Source organism: Pogona vitticeps, chromosome 1, assembly GCF_051106095.1.
Source record: "Pogona vitticeps strain Pit_001003342236 chromosome 1, PviZW2.1, whole genome shotgun sequence".
In the NCBI taxonomy this organism is placed as follows: Eukaryota; Metazoa; Chordata; class Lepidosauria; order Squamata; family Agamidae; genus Pogona; species Pogona vitticeps.
In genome coordinates this window covers 7,384,319-7,400,407 of record NC_135783.1, presented here as the reverse complement: position 1 = coordinate 7,400,407, position 16,089 = coordinate 7,384,319, and the positions used below count along the sequence as shown (strand labels likewise).

The 16,089-nt window shown below is 40.5% G+C and overlaps 1 long non-coding RNA gene across 1 annotated transcript; it reads left to right on the top strand.

Annotated features, from left to right (window-relative positions):
- Positions 1-873: 873 nt before the first annotated feature.
- On the top strand, positions 874-11,481 carry LOC144584871 (uncharacterized). The gene is made up of 2 exons (XR_013539351.1): positions 874-2,353; positions 3,581-11,481. It is a non-coding gene; the product is annotated as an uncharacterized LOC144584871 (long non-coding RNA).
- The last annotated feature ends 4,608 nt before the right edge of the window (positions 11,482-16,089 follow it).

The following is a 16,089-nucleotide window of genomic DNA, read 5'->3' as shown; positions in this document are numbered from 1 at the left end:
CAGTCAGACGGTGTTGCTGTCTGGGATTCTTCTCCAGAAACATAAGATTTATTTTTCCATCTCAGACTCTCGGCTTTAGAATCAGCCTGGTGTTTTAATAGTTCACTTGGAGAAGCTTAGTTTCGCTTTTGAGTCAGACTGATAAGATAAACCCGCCGCTGCATTTATTCTTTCAGCCAAATATTTTCATTCTTATTTCAGCTTAATGAGGCTGTTTCATAAATCAGAGGCTTCGGCTTACTTACTTGTTATATATTTTTAGTTTATATTGATTGCTCTCCTCTCCCCCGGTAAAGGGTTCCTCGCGGCTCAGTGCCAAAAAATGGCGCCCGCTCCAGTCCGTGCACGGTGATTTCTTCAGAAGAAAAAAGTCCGGGTCTGCCTCCCTTTCTTCTCCTTCTGCTGCTCACCATCTGCTTCAGAGAGACTTCTTCTAGACTCTCCTTTGATCCCCATTTCAAAAGGGGGATCCCGGACCGGAGGGTTCCAGCTTTTTCCAGAGAGCTCTTCTCTGAAGTTGCTGGCAGCACCGCAACAAAGCCCCGCCTCCTCCTTAAAAAGAACTCAAGGTGGCTGAAATAATTGAAAATACAATATTTAAAAGCTAAAAAACATAGGTTTACAAATATTTAAAAAGAATTTAAACAAGTATTATATTAAAAATGGCAATAAAATCAATACTAAAGCACATTTAAAACAATAAGGCACTACAGTCTATTTTAAAACCCCACTCAGGCAGCCAGTCACTCAGAGAAAGCCGGTCTGAAGAGAAAGATCTCCATCTGCTTGCAGAAGGATAGAAAAGATGGGGCCAGGCTGGCTTCCAGTGGGAGGGAGTTCCAATGTCTAGGAGATGCCACAGAGAAGGCCCTCTCCTGCATCTCCACCATGAGAAAGCCCTCGCTTAATGATCTTAAAGCCCAGGCAGGCTCAGAAAGAGAGAGGCAGTCTTCTCGATAGCTTGGACCCAAGCCATTTAGCGCTTTTTAGGTTAAAATCAGCACTTTGAATTGTGCCTGGAAATGGATGGATATAAACCAATGTGAAGTAAGACTTTTTCAAAAGTCATGGCCTAAATTCTGTTGTGCAAAGGATGTTGCGCTAAGGGAGACGAGGTTACTGACAGTTGCAGATTGCCATTGATCAAAGAGTTCTAGCGTCCATCCCAGGGCTCACGCAACTCACAGACAATAAAACAGATGATATGTGAGTAATATAAACCCCTGGATTGAAGCAGGAACTCTTTAATTACCAGCAATCTCCCCCGGCTGGTGGCATCATGTCTTCTACTTCAGTATACTTGGGCAACAGGGCTTGACCACTATATGGACACACTCAGGTCAATTTCTCTGGTTGCGGGGGGAAAGCAATAGAACCATGGAAAAACAAGAATTCACAACAAATGAAATTCCCCTCTCCTGGACTCTCTATGATCTCTATATTGACTGCACTTTCTCAAAAGGAGAACTTGGTGCAGATACTCAGAAGCATGCTGGAGGCAGCCAGCATAATTCTGAAGATTCTGCCAAGGTGCAGGCTATTGTAAGCAGGTCTGAAATACCAGGTTTGTTTCTTCTTCTTCTTTTTTTAAAGGTAAAGTCAGCCAAAGACCGATCTACACAGGACCTCCGTGTCTTGGTGCATGCAAGCACAAATGTATGGCCAATGAATACATCGCTAACCATCGCTGCAGCTTTCCTGGTTTGGTGTACTGTTGTAAACGGAATGGTAATGTTCTATAGCCTTTTGTGTAAGAAGACGGGTGGGATATTGGGAAATTTCAGAAGAAAACACAGGGATAACAAAAAAATAATAATAAGTAATTGATAGTTGGGGCAGGGGGCAGACATGGAGTCTTTTAAGACTTCTTGAATATTTCTGAAGGCCCAGTAATTCATTTCATTTATTGGACTAAGAGGTCTGTCTGAACATTTTCTGACATTGCAGTGTTTGTGAGTTGTTAGACTTGTAGTTTTTACGGACCAAATTCTTCTACCTAAGATAGATTTTCATGTTTACGTTCTTTCAATTATTCAATTGTATTTTAATTAGCATATAGTTATTTTAAAAAAATATTTAATTTATTATGTTGTATTTTTATTCTTTTTATTATCGTGAGCTGCCTTGGGTTCCCTTATTGGGAGAAGGGCAGCCTATAAAAACAAGCAAACAAGTGAACGAATGAACAAATGAACGACAAATGAATGATAGAACGAATGAATTAACGAACTAACTAATTAATTAACTTTTCCAGTTAAAGGAAAGAGCATTAAAAGCTATGCCGATGCTGTTTCATCCCCCGTGAAACAATCATTTTTGGCTAAAACAAATCCAGCACACATCAAAACTCTAGGTAAGAAACTCTGCAGTAAAAGCAGGCTCACATATTCCTACCACGAATATGCATGGATGCAAATATGTAGTATATCAGATGCAGATGATAGAGAATTTTGTGGGTAACGCACACCGTTGCCAAATTGTGGCAATTTCCAAATATCTGTTTATCTTAAGAGGACTGGAGTTGACCTTGATAAAATCCGTTTGTGACAGGAATATCTCAGAAATCACAGCAAACTAACTGGACAGTGTGATCACTTTCCAGATATTAATATACTGTACTTAAAAACTACTGTATCAGTATATATAATCAAGCCAATATGCACAATGGTAGAATCAATAACACTTCCCCCTCTGTCAGAAAAAAAGGTGATGTTAATAGGCTTATCATTAAGATGGCTGCTATGAAGAATGTAAAAATTATATTGTATAATTTACATAATAATTAGTCACACTATCCCTTGATTTTTTTTTGTTTGCATTTAAAGGAAAAATTGTAAATTTGTAAACTGTGCATGTTAACATTATTCAAGAGACATTTTTCATTTCTGTCGTTGGAGGTTTTTATATCTCCTAATGGCCTTTGATTTATAAGAGCAATCTGATAAATAATTTGTTAAATTCTCTCCAGGTATTATCAGGACTGCACATATTTATTTATTTATTTTATTTATTTATTTTATATATATCCCGCCTATCTAGTCAACTCAGGACCACTCTAGGCGGCTAACAAGGAAAAAATAACGAAAGAAAACATATATAAGACAGCATAAATAATAAAAACCTACAAAGATAAAAATTCCTGGGTGGGATACAGACATTCATCAAATAGATAATAATTTGACAATCTTTGTTCACACTTTGGATATTGAGATTAATCACATTGATCTCAGCAGATTTGCTGTTACATTTTGGTTGATGCTAGGAACTAAACAGCCTCGGTGCATGAGAGATGACTAATAAATCATGCAAAGAAAATTCTAAAAATTAATGGGAGAATGGATCCCTGGAAAAGCACGTGGTAGTTTGATATTCCTTGAGTTTTGACTTCCATATCAGACAAAGACCTGCTGTTCCTTTCAGACTAGACAAACCTTGGCTTTGAGGGGAAGCAACAATGACACAATTTCTTCATGAAATTTCATGCTGAAACTCAGCTGGTCTCTTACATTATATTTTTCAAGAAAGGACAGATAGTTGATTGAGTATCTTTCTACTGATCTTGTGCCCTTCTGTTCATCAGGAACATACTACACACAGTGAAAATGATGTACCAAGGAACTCCTAAACTGCGTCAGTCCAACTGTATTGAAGACCAATTGTTGCTTTCATATCAGACTGAAGAATTTATAGGCGGTGTTATGGTTTAGTGCATGCTTTCTCAGCCACTCAAAATCTTCTGGAGATTACAGCAATGTTTTGACTTTCTGCTCTTAATAAAAAACAAGCTTGTTCTTCAGCTGAAGCCCTGTTCAGTGTGTTTCTGTACCAAAAGGAAGGCTTGTTTCTTCAGTGACTATCTAAAGGCAGGCCAAACGTAATGTGGTTCCCCCCTTCTAACGGCTAGAAAAGATGGGAATCGAACCTGCAAGATATATTCCTAAGTTTGGGTGGTCTTATATCCAATTCCCTGTTTCTAATTTAATTTATACTGTTTCCTTCTTCATTCTTAATGGAGGGTACACTTTAAACCCCTATTAGAAGGAGTGGCTTCAGTGTAATTAAGTATTAGTTAAATATAATTGGCTGGGTAGCTCAGTGAGTTAGGCTGAGGTTGGGAGTTGAGTTCCCCACTGCACCCCCCAGGAGAAGAGCCAGCTTGTGTGACGTTGGGAAAGCTTCGCAGTAATCTCAGGGCAAACCAAGAAGAAGAGAAGGTAAACCACTTCTGAGTACTCCATAGCTAGAAAATCCTGAAAAGGGTCACCATAAGTCAGAACGGACTTGACGGCACACAATTATTAGTATTAATAATAATAATAACACCAGTGGCATTAGGATTGTCATTTATGTATTTGTCAAGCAGCTTCGTTTTGCATCAGCTCGATTTGATCCTCACTAGACGTTCAAGCTTTAGCATTACGATCACACGCAGCTACCAGAGTGCTGATTGTGATACTGATCACTCACTGGTGTGTAGTAAATGAAAATCGCGAACAAAGAGACCGTACCACACAAAAAAGGAAGGAAGACCACGTATTGACATCAGCAAGACTCGCGATCAAAGAAAAGTCAAGAAATTTGCCGAAGTGCTTGAGGAACCCCTTCCAGGCCCAGCTGAGACAATTGCACCTGAACGTTGGGAACATTTTAAGAATGCTGTTTATAACACTGCCCTGTCCACATTTGGCAAGAAGACCAAAAAGATAGCCGACTGGTTCGAAGCCCACTCGGAGGAGCTGATGCCAGCCATCGAGGATAGGAGGAGAGCTCTAGCAGCATACAAAGCCTGTCCTAGTGAGTACAACTTGCAGGCTCTTCGAGTTGCTCATAGCAAAGTCCAACAGACTGGCAGGAGATGTTCCAACGATTATTGGCTTCAGCTCTGCTCTCAGATACAGTTAGCAGCAGACACAGGTAACATCAAGGGAATGTATGACGGTATCAAGTAGGCTTTAGGTCCAATACAGAAGAAATCTGCTCCCTTGAAGTCTGCTACTGGTGTGATCATCCAGGACCGAGCACAGCAGATGGAACGCTGGGTGCAGCACTACTCTGAGCTATATTCCACAGAGAGTGTAGTAAACGAAGAAGCACTGAATAACATTGAGTGCCTCCCTGTCCTGGAAGATTTGGACAGTGAACCAACCTTAGCAGAAATAAAAGCGGCCTTGGATTTCCTTGCCTCTGGCAAGGCACCTGGAAAGGATAACATCCCTGTTGAAGTGCTGAAGTGCTGCAAAGAGATCATCACCACTGAACTGTATGAAATCTTTCATCTTTGCTGGAGCGAAGGTAGAGTACCACAGGACATGAAGGATGCAAACATTGTCACATTGTATAAGAACAAAGGAGACAGGGGTGACTGCAATAACTACCATGGCATCTCTCTTCTTAGCGTTGTAGGGAAGCTGCTTGCCCGTGTTGTGCTGAAGAGGCTCCAGGTGCTTGCAGACAGAGTCTATCCAGAATCACAGTGGGGATTCCAAGCAAACAGATCCACCACTGACATGGTATTCTCCCTCAGACAGTTGCAGGAGAAATGCAGGGAACAACAACAGCCGCTCTTAGTGGCCTTCATAGACCTTCCAAAAGCATTTGACTTGGTTAGCAGGGATGGCCTTTTTAAAATACTTCCTAAGATTAGATGTCCTCCTCGACTCCTTAGCATCATTACGTCCTTTCATGAGGGAATGAAGGGCACTGTAGTTTTTGATGGCTCAACATCAGATCCCTTTGACATCCGAAGCAGAGTGAAACAGGGCTGTATCCTTGCAGTGAACCTGTTTGAGATCTTTTTTCCTGTCATGCTGAAGCATGCCTTTGGAACTGCAACAGAAGGTGTCTATCTCCGGACTAGATCAGATGGAAAGCTCCTTAATCTCTCTAGATTGAGAGCAAAGACCAAAGTTTAGCTGAAATGCATGCGGGACTTCCTCTTCGCAGACGATGCAGCCATTGTTGCCCACTCTGCCGAAGACCTCCAACAACTCATGAATCGTTTTAGCAAGGCCTGCCAAGACTTTGGATTAACTATCAGCCTGAAAAAAACACAAGTCATGGGCCAGGGCGTGGACTCACCTCCCTCTATTACTATCTCCATGCAAGAATTGGGAGGTTGTCCATGAATTTGTGTACCTTGGCTCAACGATCTCTGACGCTCTTTCCTTAGATGTCGAGCTGGATAGACGCATTAGCAAAGCAGCTACCATGTTCTCAAGACTCACAAAAAGAGTATGGCTCAATAAGATGCTGACAGCATACACCAAGATACAGGTCTATAGAGCCTGTGTCCTGAGCACACTCCTGTACTGCAATGAGTCCTGGACCCTTCATGCAAGGCAGGAGAGAAAGCTGAACACGTTCCATATGCGTTGCCTCTGACACATTTTTGGTATCATCTGGCAGGACAAAGTTCCAAATAGAGTAGTACTAGAACGAGCTGGAATTTTTAGCATGTATACACTACTGAAGCAGCGACGTCTACGTTGGATTGGGCACGTCGTGAGAATGGCTGATGGTCGGATTACAAAAGTTTTCCTGTATGGAGAATTTGGCAGGGGATTCGCCCCAGAGGGAGACCACAGCTGCGATACAAGGAGATCTGCAAGCGGGATCTGAAGGCCTTAGGAATGGACCTCAACAGATGGGAAACCCTAACATCTGAGCGTTCAGCCTGGAGGCATGCGGTGCATCACAGCCTCTCCCAATTTGAAGAGACGCTTGTCCAGCAGGCTGAGGCAAAGAGGCAGTCACGAAAGCAGCAAAGTCAGGGAGCTGGACGGGGTACAGATTGTATTTGTCCTAAGTGTGGAAGGGATTGTCACTCTCGAATTGGCCTTCTCAGCCACACTAGATGCTGTTCCAAGTCCTCCATGCAGAGCACGATACCATAGTCTCTTGAGACTGAAGGATGCCTATGTTATGTTATGTCGTTTTAAGAGGGGAATCACATTTTTACAAGTATCTGTAAAGGAAAGCTGTTCAGCATAAAATCTGCAGACGAGAATCGCGACAGAGAGAAACGAAGAGGATGAGTAGTATTGAAAAATCTCTCAAATTGAGAAAAAAAATCAACCTGGTTTTAAAATCTGACTCAGTACATTGCTGTCCAAGATAAATCTGGTAATGAAAAACATTGATTTAATCAACAATTTGTGAAATGGACTGTGTGATGTTAAGATAAAAGGCTTTGTGAAACTGTTGACTCTGGGATTTCATTTCTCCAAATCATTTCATGGACTCTTCAGTATATTTATTAGGGTTTGAGTTCTCCAGGTCAATGGACTTATTCTGATTAAACATGATATAGCTTTTTTTGTTGCACACACACACACACACACACACACACACACACACACACACACACACACACACACACACACACACACAAAAACACACACACACACACACCCTTAGGAAAACATAGCATGGGATGCCTTTTAAACCACTGGATCTGCTGGGAAGCCACGCCGCGGCCTCTGAATGGGTGCCGAACTGCTGAACTGCAGTTTATGCCCATCTCTATTTAGAAACATACTCTCGAGAGTCTGAATTCTTTTGTCATTTCTATTTAAAGGGCATATGGACAGATATCATGGTGACAATCTCCCGTTTGCAAGGCCATACTATGCTTTTGGGAAAGATCCTTCATCTCCCTTCCACTCTCCAGGTAAGCAGTGCGAGAGAGGGTGCAGACCAAGTTGTGCTGGCAACGAATGCGTGGGTTCCAGGGCATGGCATCCTATTGTGACTTAATTCCCAGTGGTGAGTGCAAAGATAATATAAAGATGCATGCAAGGTTCCAGAACGAAGCTGATTTCTTTAAAGATTTTTCGAATAGGATGCAGAATGGTAAAGAGAGGATGGGAAAGTATCAAGGTGAGATGTATGGGGAGGAAGGAAATCTATTTGCCTATCCTCACTATACCTCCTGGGAGAAGAGCCAGCCTGTGTAGCTTTGGGCAACTTGCGCTATCCTAGGTTATCCCCAGAAGAAGGGAATTGGAAACTACTTCTGTGTACTCTCTCTCTAGACAATCCTGCAAAGGGTTGTCGTATGTCGACATTAACTCGACGACACATCACCATAACCACCACTAAATAGTCATAGTTTTCAAGAGCCAAAATACTTTACTTCTGAGGAGGTGGAAAAAAGACAATATTCTGATCTATTTTTAGATCCCCCCCCTTGTTTTTGTTTGGGGTGCATGTTGCTCTTTATATCCCCCTTTAATGGTAATGTTAATATTGGCTGAATTGTTTTTATTGGAAGGGGTGTCCATGTTTGAGGCGGTAGGTGGAAACACTATGAAGCACAAAAAGGGAAGGTATGAGTACCTTCAGAAAGTTCCAGAACTCCCATGGATAAACATGCGACTGATCAGTTTGGGTCATTGAACAGGTTTTCGAAAAGCCAACGTCTTGTGAATATTTAGTATACCTTTAAAGGAATGAACTATTTATTTATTTATTTATTTATTTATTTATTTATTTATTTATTTATTTATTTATTTATTTATTTAAATTAAAAGGGCATATGTACGGTCATCATGGAGATGAGCTCTCATTTGCAAGGCCATACAATGTTTTTGGGACAGGTCCTTCATCTCCTGTCCAGTCTCCAGGTAAGCAGCACTAGAATTGATGCAAACCAAGTGGGTCTTAGAATGTATGCATTCAGGGACACAGAATCCCATCATGGCTTTATTTCCAGTTGTGAACGCAAAGATCATATACAGATGCATGCAATGTTCTAGTGGTTCTCAACCTTGGATGGTCTTGAACTACAACTCTTGGAAATCCTGGCAGGCACAGCTAGTGGTGAAGGAGTTTTGGTCTAAGACCATCTGGGGACCCAAGGTTGGAAGCCACTATTCTAGAAGGTAGGTGATTTCTCATCAGGTTTTTCTCATGCCCCACATTCTTCATAGGTAAGAGGGCATCAAAGTGTCCCACAAGTCTTTATGTGACAGCGGGAGTCTGATATACTGCTCAGTTTAACTTTGTTAAATCATTTTAAACATAACATGGTTGGTCTCAACTGTTAGTGAACCTCGCATTCTCGTGCAGGATATGCTGGATTTAAACAAATTGTTCGATTAGTCAAAGAATACTTGTAAATGTATATTCATTGATCCGTTAACCTTGATGAATAATGGATCAAAACGAATCACCATTTTTTATTTGTCCCAATTTGTAGTCTTTACCTTTGACCTTTACACATAAATTGAATGAATTTAGATCCTTGGAGAAATTTTCTGAAAGTTGGTGTCCTGTGAATATTTCAAAGTATACTTTTGGAAGACTGAATTCATTTCATTCCTTATTTAAAGGACATATACACAGCAACGGTCTGTCATCTGCAAGGCCATATTCTCCTTTTGCTAAAGATCCTTCGGCTCCAGTCACCACTCCAAGTAAACAGTAGAGATGGAGGCAAATATAAAAACAGATCGGCTTTTTCATTGAAAATAGACAATTCGTTAAATATTCGTCCCTTCCTATTCATGGGTTCCAAGGACCCTCACAAATACAAAGAGGTGAATATTTCCCCATGTTATTCATCCCTTTGTAACCCCCCCCAAAAAACCATTCTGCTATCCAGCCACCAATCAGCTGATCAGAAGCCACCCCCACCGAACCCCCTTACCGTAATCGCTGCTGTCGCCGTCGAGGTCTCCATCTGTCCTCCACAGCCACGGCGTGTAAAAAGAGAGACTGGCTGCCCTTTGCAAAGATGGTGGCTGTGGCTTCACTAGGGTAGGGAAACTGCAGCCGCCATCTTTGCCAAGGGCAGCCTGGATTCCCTTAGCCTGCCTTAATGGCGGCAGCATGGCAGTGGGGGGATGCTAGTGGGGGTGTGTGCTGGTGGCTGCGTGGTTGGGGGTGGGGGTGTCTTTGAATGACTCACCGAGCGGGTCGACTTGCCAAAATGTTGAGTCAGCCCCATGTCTAGTAAGCATTGATGGCACAGGCTTCAGGGACATTCTGTCCTGTCCTCACTTTTTCTGAAGAGGTAATAATCAGATGGAATTAATGTATCAGAACACACATATTTTACTGAAGGACTGTTGGTGAGATACAGACCAGATTAGAAATTTCCCATAACAGGAAGTTAAATGGATGCCCCTACAAATTCTTAGGTTTTCAGGAATAGACACGCTCTGGATGAACTTGTGGACGTTATATGTTCACCAAAGAAGTAGACAGACAGGGCTTTCTATTGATGCTATTGAGGAGGAACACCCATTTGTAGATTTTTGAAATTAGTTACAAAGCCTTGTAAATGGAATTATCTTTGGTTTTCCCCCCATGTAGAATGAGAAAGATTACTGCTGTTGCTGAAGGGTTCTTTCTTTTTTAAAAGTAACGAGGTACACTACCAAGTCCATTGTGATTCATACCAATCTGCCAAGGCTTTTATGGGTATAAAGTACTCTGCAGTGTATTCTTGAAGAAATACTCTGCAGTGGTTTATCCGTCCCCTTTCTCTGGTGGTGCTGGTTCACCCAAGATGTTGGTGAATACGTTCATGCACAGACAGCCTGCAAAGTTCGTGGCTTTGTCTACTGTTGCCAACAAGGAAGAGGTAATGGAGCCACAATTTTGTATCTCCCAGAATAACAGTGGTTTACTTTGGAGCAGTTGGAATAAATGAATTGGTGGGTGTGTGTGTGTGTGTGTGTGTGTGTGTGTGTGTGTGTGTGTGTGTGTGTGTGTGTGTTTGTGTGTGTGTGTGTCTGTGTGTGTTGTTTCACATTTTGTGAAGCAGATTATAGGACTAAAGTGGTTTTAGACTGATTTGGATTCCATTCAGACTGATTTGATCTGATCTGTAAATCATCCACACTGATTGAAATCAGATTAATTCAGGACTTGGTAGAATCATATAATTTGGGTACAAACCATAAATGTGTGTCCTTTGGGGACCACCTGACCTTTACCTGGTTTCCTCTGCCACCCTTTTAAATTGAAAGGTAAAACAATGATATTCATCCAGAGAATATGTGACATGAAGAATATCCAGCTATGCCCTGCATTTCTCTACTGCTGCTAATAATAGAATCATAGAATAATGAAGTTTGGAGGGGCGTATAAGGCCATCAAGTCCAACCCCCTGCTCAATGCAGGAATACAAATTAAAGGATATCTGTCAGGCGATTGTCAAAGTTTCTCTTGAATGTCTCAAAAATTGGAATACTCACCACCTCTTAGGTTAATTGGGTTCACTGTCTTATTACTCTAATGGTTAGGACCTTTTTCCTGATATTCAATGGAGATGTAATAGTCGCATGCATTACGTGTCAATACCTTTGAATGAAAACGAAATAAAAATAAAGAAGACAAAACATTGTGGCAACTTAAAGATTGCTATCCTTTAATCAATCAATCAGTCAATCAGTCAATGAATGAATGAATGAATGAATGAATGAATGAATGAATGAATCAATCAATCAATCAATCAATCAATCAATCAATCAATCAATCAATCAATCAATCAATCAATCAATCAATCAATCAAATTAAAATATTTCAAAAAGGACTCAGGGTGGCTTATGCCATTAAAAGACAGTATTTAAAGCTAAACCTTGGTGAGATTATGAATACAAAAAAGGATCGAACAAGTAACCTATTAAAAGACACACGCTGCGTCAAAATACATTCAAAGCAGAAAGGCACTACAATCCATTAAAGGCCCTCTCCTGCTTCTCCACCACGAGAAAGCCCTCGCTTAATGTTCTTAAAGCCTAGGCAGGCTCACAAAGAGAGAAACAGTCTTCTAGATACAGTGGTGCCTCGCTTAACGAGCGCACCGTTTAACGAAGAATCCGTATAGCGATCCCTTTTTGGGGATCGCTATACGGATCAGCCCCAATCGCCGCACTCGCTTTGTGACGATTGGGGCCTCCGGCGGCCATTTTGGAGCCGCCGAACAGCTGATCGGCGGCTCCAAAACGGCCGCCGCATGACCCGAAATGGCCCCTATCAGTGTTTTCGTGCCCTCCCCTTGCTTACGGAGGTCTTCTTCTTTTTTTAAAGGTAAAGTCAGCCAAAGACCGATCTACACAGGACCTCCGTGTCTTGGTGCATGCAAGCACAAATGTATGGCCAATGAATACATCGCCAACCATCGCTGCAGCTTTCCTGGTTTGGTCTACTGTTGTAAAGGGAAAGGTAATGTTCTATAGCCTTTTGTGACAGAACACAGGTGGGACATTGGGAAATTTCAGAAGAAAACACAGGGATAACAAAAAAAGTAATTGATAGTTGGGGCAGGGGGCAGAAATGGAGTCTTTTAAGACTTCTTGAATATTTCTAGAGGACCCAGTAATTCATTTCATTTATTGGACTAAGTGGTCTGTCTGAACATTTTCTGACATTGCAGTGTTTGTGAGTTGTTAGACTTGTAGTTTTTAGGGACCAAATTCTTCTACCTAAGATAGTTTTTCATGTTTATGTGCTTTCAATTATTTAATTGTATCTTAATTATCATATAGTTGGCCAGACGCAGATGATATAGAATTTTGTGGGTAATGCACACCTTTGCCAAATTGTGGCAATTTCCAACCATCTACTTCTCTTAAGAGGACTAGAGTTGATCTTGATAAAATCCTTTTGTGATAGAAATATCTCAGAAATCACAGCAAACTAACTGGATTGTGTGATCACTTTCCAGATATAAATATATTTAAAAACTATTAGTACAGTATATGTAATCAAGCCAATATGCACAATGGTAGAATCAATAACACTTCCCCCTCAGTCAGAAAAAGAGGTGATGTTAACAGGCTTATCATTAAGATGGCTACTATGAAGGATGTAAAAATTATATTGTATAATTATATTGTATATTTCATAAATTAAAACGTGTTACATAATAATTAGTGACAGTATCCCTTGATTCTTTGTCTGCATTTAAAGGAGAAAATTGTAAATTTGTAAACTGTGCATGTTAACATTATTCAAGAGACTTTTATCATTTCTGTCGTTAGAGGTTTTTATATCTCCTTGATGCCCTTTGATTTATAAGAGCAAGCTGCTAAATAATTTGTTGAATTCTCTCCAGGTATTATCAGGACTGCATATAAAATTCCTGGGTGGGATACAGACATTCATCAAATAGATAATAATTTGACAATCTTTGTTCACACTTTGGATATTGAGATTTTGTATCCCTCAGAATAACAGTGGTTGGCTTTGGAGCATTTGGAATAAATGTGCTCCTATGGGCTTAAAAACTAACTTTAGGCGAAAATCCTCCATTTTGTCGCTAAGTGATTTAAAAAAGCCGATAGAAACGCATTAAAACACGTTTAATGTGCTCCTATGGGCTTAAAAACTAACTTTAGGTGAAAATCCTCTATTGCAGCTCTAGCAGTTAGGAAGTGTTTCCTGATATTCAGTGGAGATATAATAGTCACATGCATTACATGTCAATAACTAAATGATTCATTACAGGTTGAGATACTTTGATAGGCAAGTAATGTGAAGCCCGATGAGAGAATATATAAGTAACTTAACAAAAGTCTAGAAGGTTCTTGGATTGACTTACTGATCTATTTGGTTTGACGAAACGGACAGACAGACTTCTCTGAACGTCCAAGTCTTTGGAGATTTGTAGACTTGTACCTCTATAGAGACTGAAGAATTTTATCTTTTCTGTTTAAAGGGAGTCAGTACAGCATCTATGGCAATAAACCCTCTTCCTCCTTTGGCAATGTACTGTCAAGACCCAATCATGATCTAGGTAAGCAATGCTGGCTGAGGTAACCCAAGTTGTTCCCAAAATGAATATGCAGCTCCAGGGGAATCCTATGCTGCATCTAAAGCTGTAAAGGAAGAGGTACTATTCAAATACAGTGGCGCCTCGCTTAGCGATGTTAACCCGTGCAGCAAAAATTGCTGCTAAGCGATTTCATCACTAAGCCATATTAAAAAGCTGTGCAGCACAAATTGCTGCTAAGCGATTTCATCACTAAGCAATATTAAAAATCCCATAGAAACGCATTAAAACACGTTTAGTGTGCTCCTATGGGCTTAAAAACTAACTTTAAGCGAAAATCCTCCATTGCGGCTCTAGCAGTTAGGAAGTGTTTCCTGATATTCAATGGAGATATAATAGTCACATGCATTATATGTCAATAACTAAATGATTCATTATAGGATTACAGGTTGAGATACTTTGATAGGCAAGTAATGTGAAGCCCGATGAGAGAATACACAAGTAACTTAAGAAAACTCTAGAAGCTTCATGGATGGACTTACTGATCAATTTGGTTTGACGAAACGGAGAGACAGACCTCTCCGAACGTCCAAGTCTTTGGAGATTTGTAGACTTGTACCTCTATAGAGACTGAAGTATTTTATCTTTTCTATTTAAAGGGAGTCTGTACAGCGTCCATGGCAATAAACCCTCTTCCTCCTTTGGCAATGTACCGTCAAGACCCAATCATGAGCTAGGTAAGCAATGCCCGCTGAGCTAACCCACGTTGTTCCCAAAATGAATATGCAGCTTCAGGGGAATCCTATGCCTCATCTAATGCTGTAAAGGAAGAGATAATATTTAAATACAGTGGTGCGTCGCTTAGCGATGTTAATCGGTGCAGCAAAAATTGCTGCTAAGTGATTTCGTCGCTAAGTGATTTAAAAAAGCCGATAGAAACGCATTAAAACACGTTTAATGTGCTCCTATGGGCTTAAAAACTAACTTTAGGTGAAAATCCTCTATTGCGGCTCTAGCAGTTAGGAAGTGTTTCCTGATATTCAGTGGAGATATAATAGTCACATGCATTACATGTCAATAACTAAATGATTCATTATAGGATTACAGGTTGAGATACTTTGATAGGCAAGTAATGTGAAGCCCGATGAGAGAATATATAAGTAACTTAACAAAAGTCTAGAAGGTTCTTGGATTGACTTACTGATCAATTTGGTTTGACGAAACGGACAGGCAGACTTCTCTGAACGTCCAAGTCTTTGGAGATTTGTAGACTTGTACCTCTATAGAGACTGAAGAATTTTATCTTTTCTGTTTAAAGGGAGTCAGTACAGCATCTATGGCAATAAACCCTCTTCCTCCTTTGGCAATGTACTGTCAAGACCCAATCATGATCTAGGTAAGCAATGCTGGCTGAGGTAACCCAACTTGTTCCCAAAATGAATATGCAACTCCAGGGGAATCCTATGCCTCATCTAATGCTGTAAAGGAAGGGATAATATTTAAATACAGTGGTGCGTCGCTTAGCGATGTTAATCGGTGCAGCAAAAATTGCTGCTAAGTGATTTTGTCGCTAAGTGATTTAAAAAAGCCGATAGAAACGCATTAAAACATGTTTAATGTGCTCCTATGGGCTTAAAAACTAACTTTAGGTGAAAATCCTCTATTGCGGCTCTAGCAGTTAGGAAGTGTTTCCTGATATTCAGTGGAGATATAATAGTCACATGCATTACATGTCAATAACTAAATGATTCATTATAGGATTACAGGTTGAGATAATTTGATAGGCAAGTAATGTGAAGCCCGATGAGAGAATATATAAGTAACTTAACAAAAGTCTAGAAGGTTCTTGGATTGACTTACTGATCAATTTGGTTTGACGAAACAGACAGACAGACTTCTCTGAACGTCCAAGTCTTTGGAGATTTGTAGACTTGTACCTCTATAGAGACTGAAGAATTTTATCTTTTCTGTTTAAAGGGAGTCAGTACAGCATCTATGGCAATAAACCCTCTTCCTCCTTTGGCAATGTACTGTCAAGACCCAATCATGATCTAGGTAAGCAATGCTGGCTGAGGTAACCCAAGTTGTTCCCAAAATGAATATGCAGCTCCAGGGGAATCCTATGCTGCATCTAAAGCTGTAAAGGAAGAGGTACTATTCAAATACAGTGGCGCCTCGCTTAGCGATCTTAACCCGTGCAGCAAAAATTGCTGCTAAGCGATTTCATCGCTAAGCGATATTAAAAAACTGTGCAGCACAAATTGCTGCTAAGCGATTTCATCACTAAGCAATATTAAAAATCCCATAGAAACACATTAAAACACGTTTAGTGTGCTCCTATGGGCTTAAAAACTAACTTTAAGCGA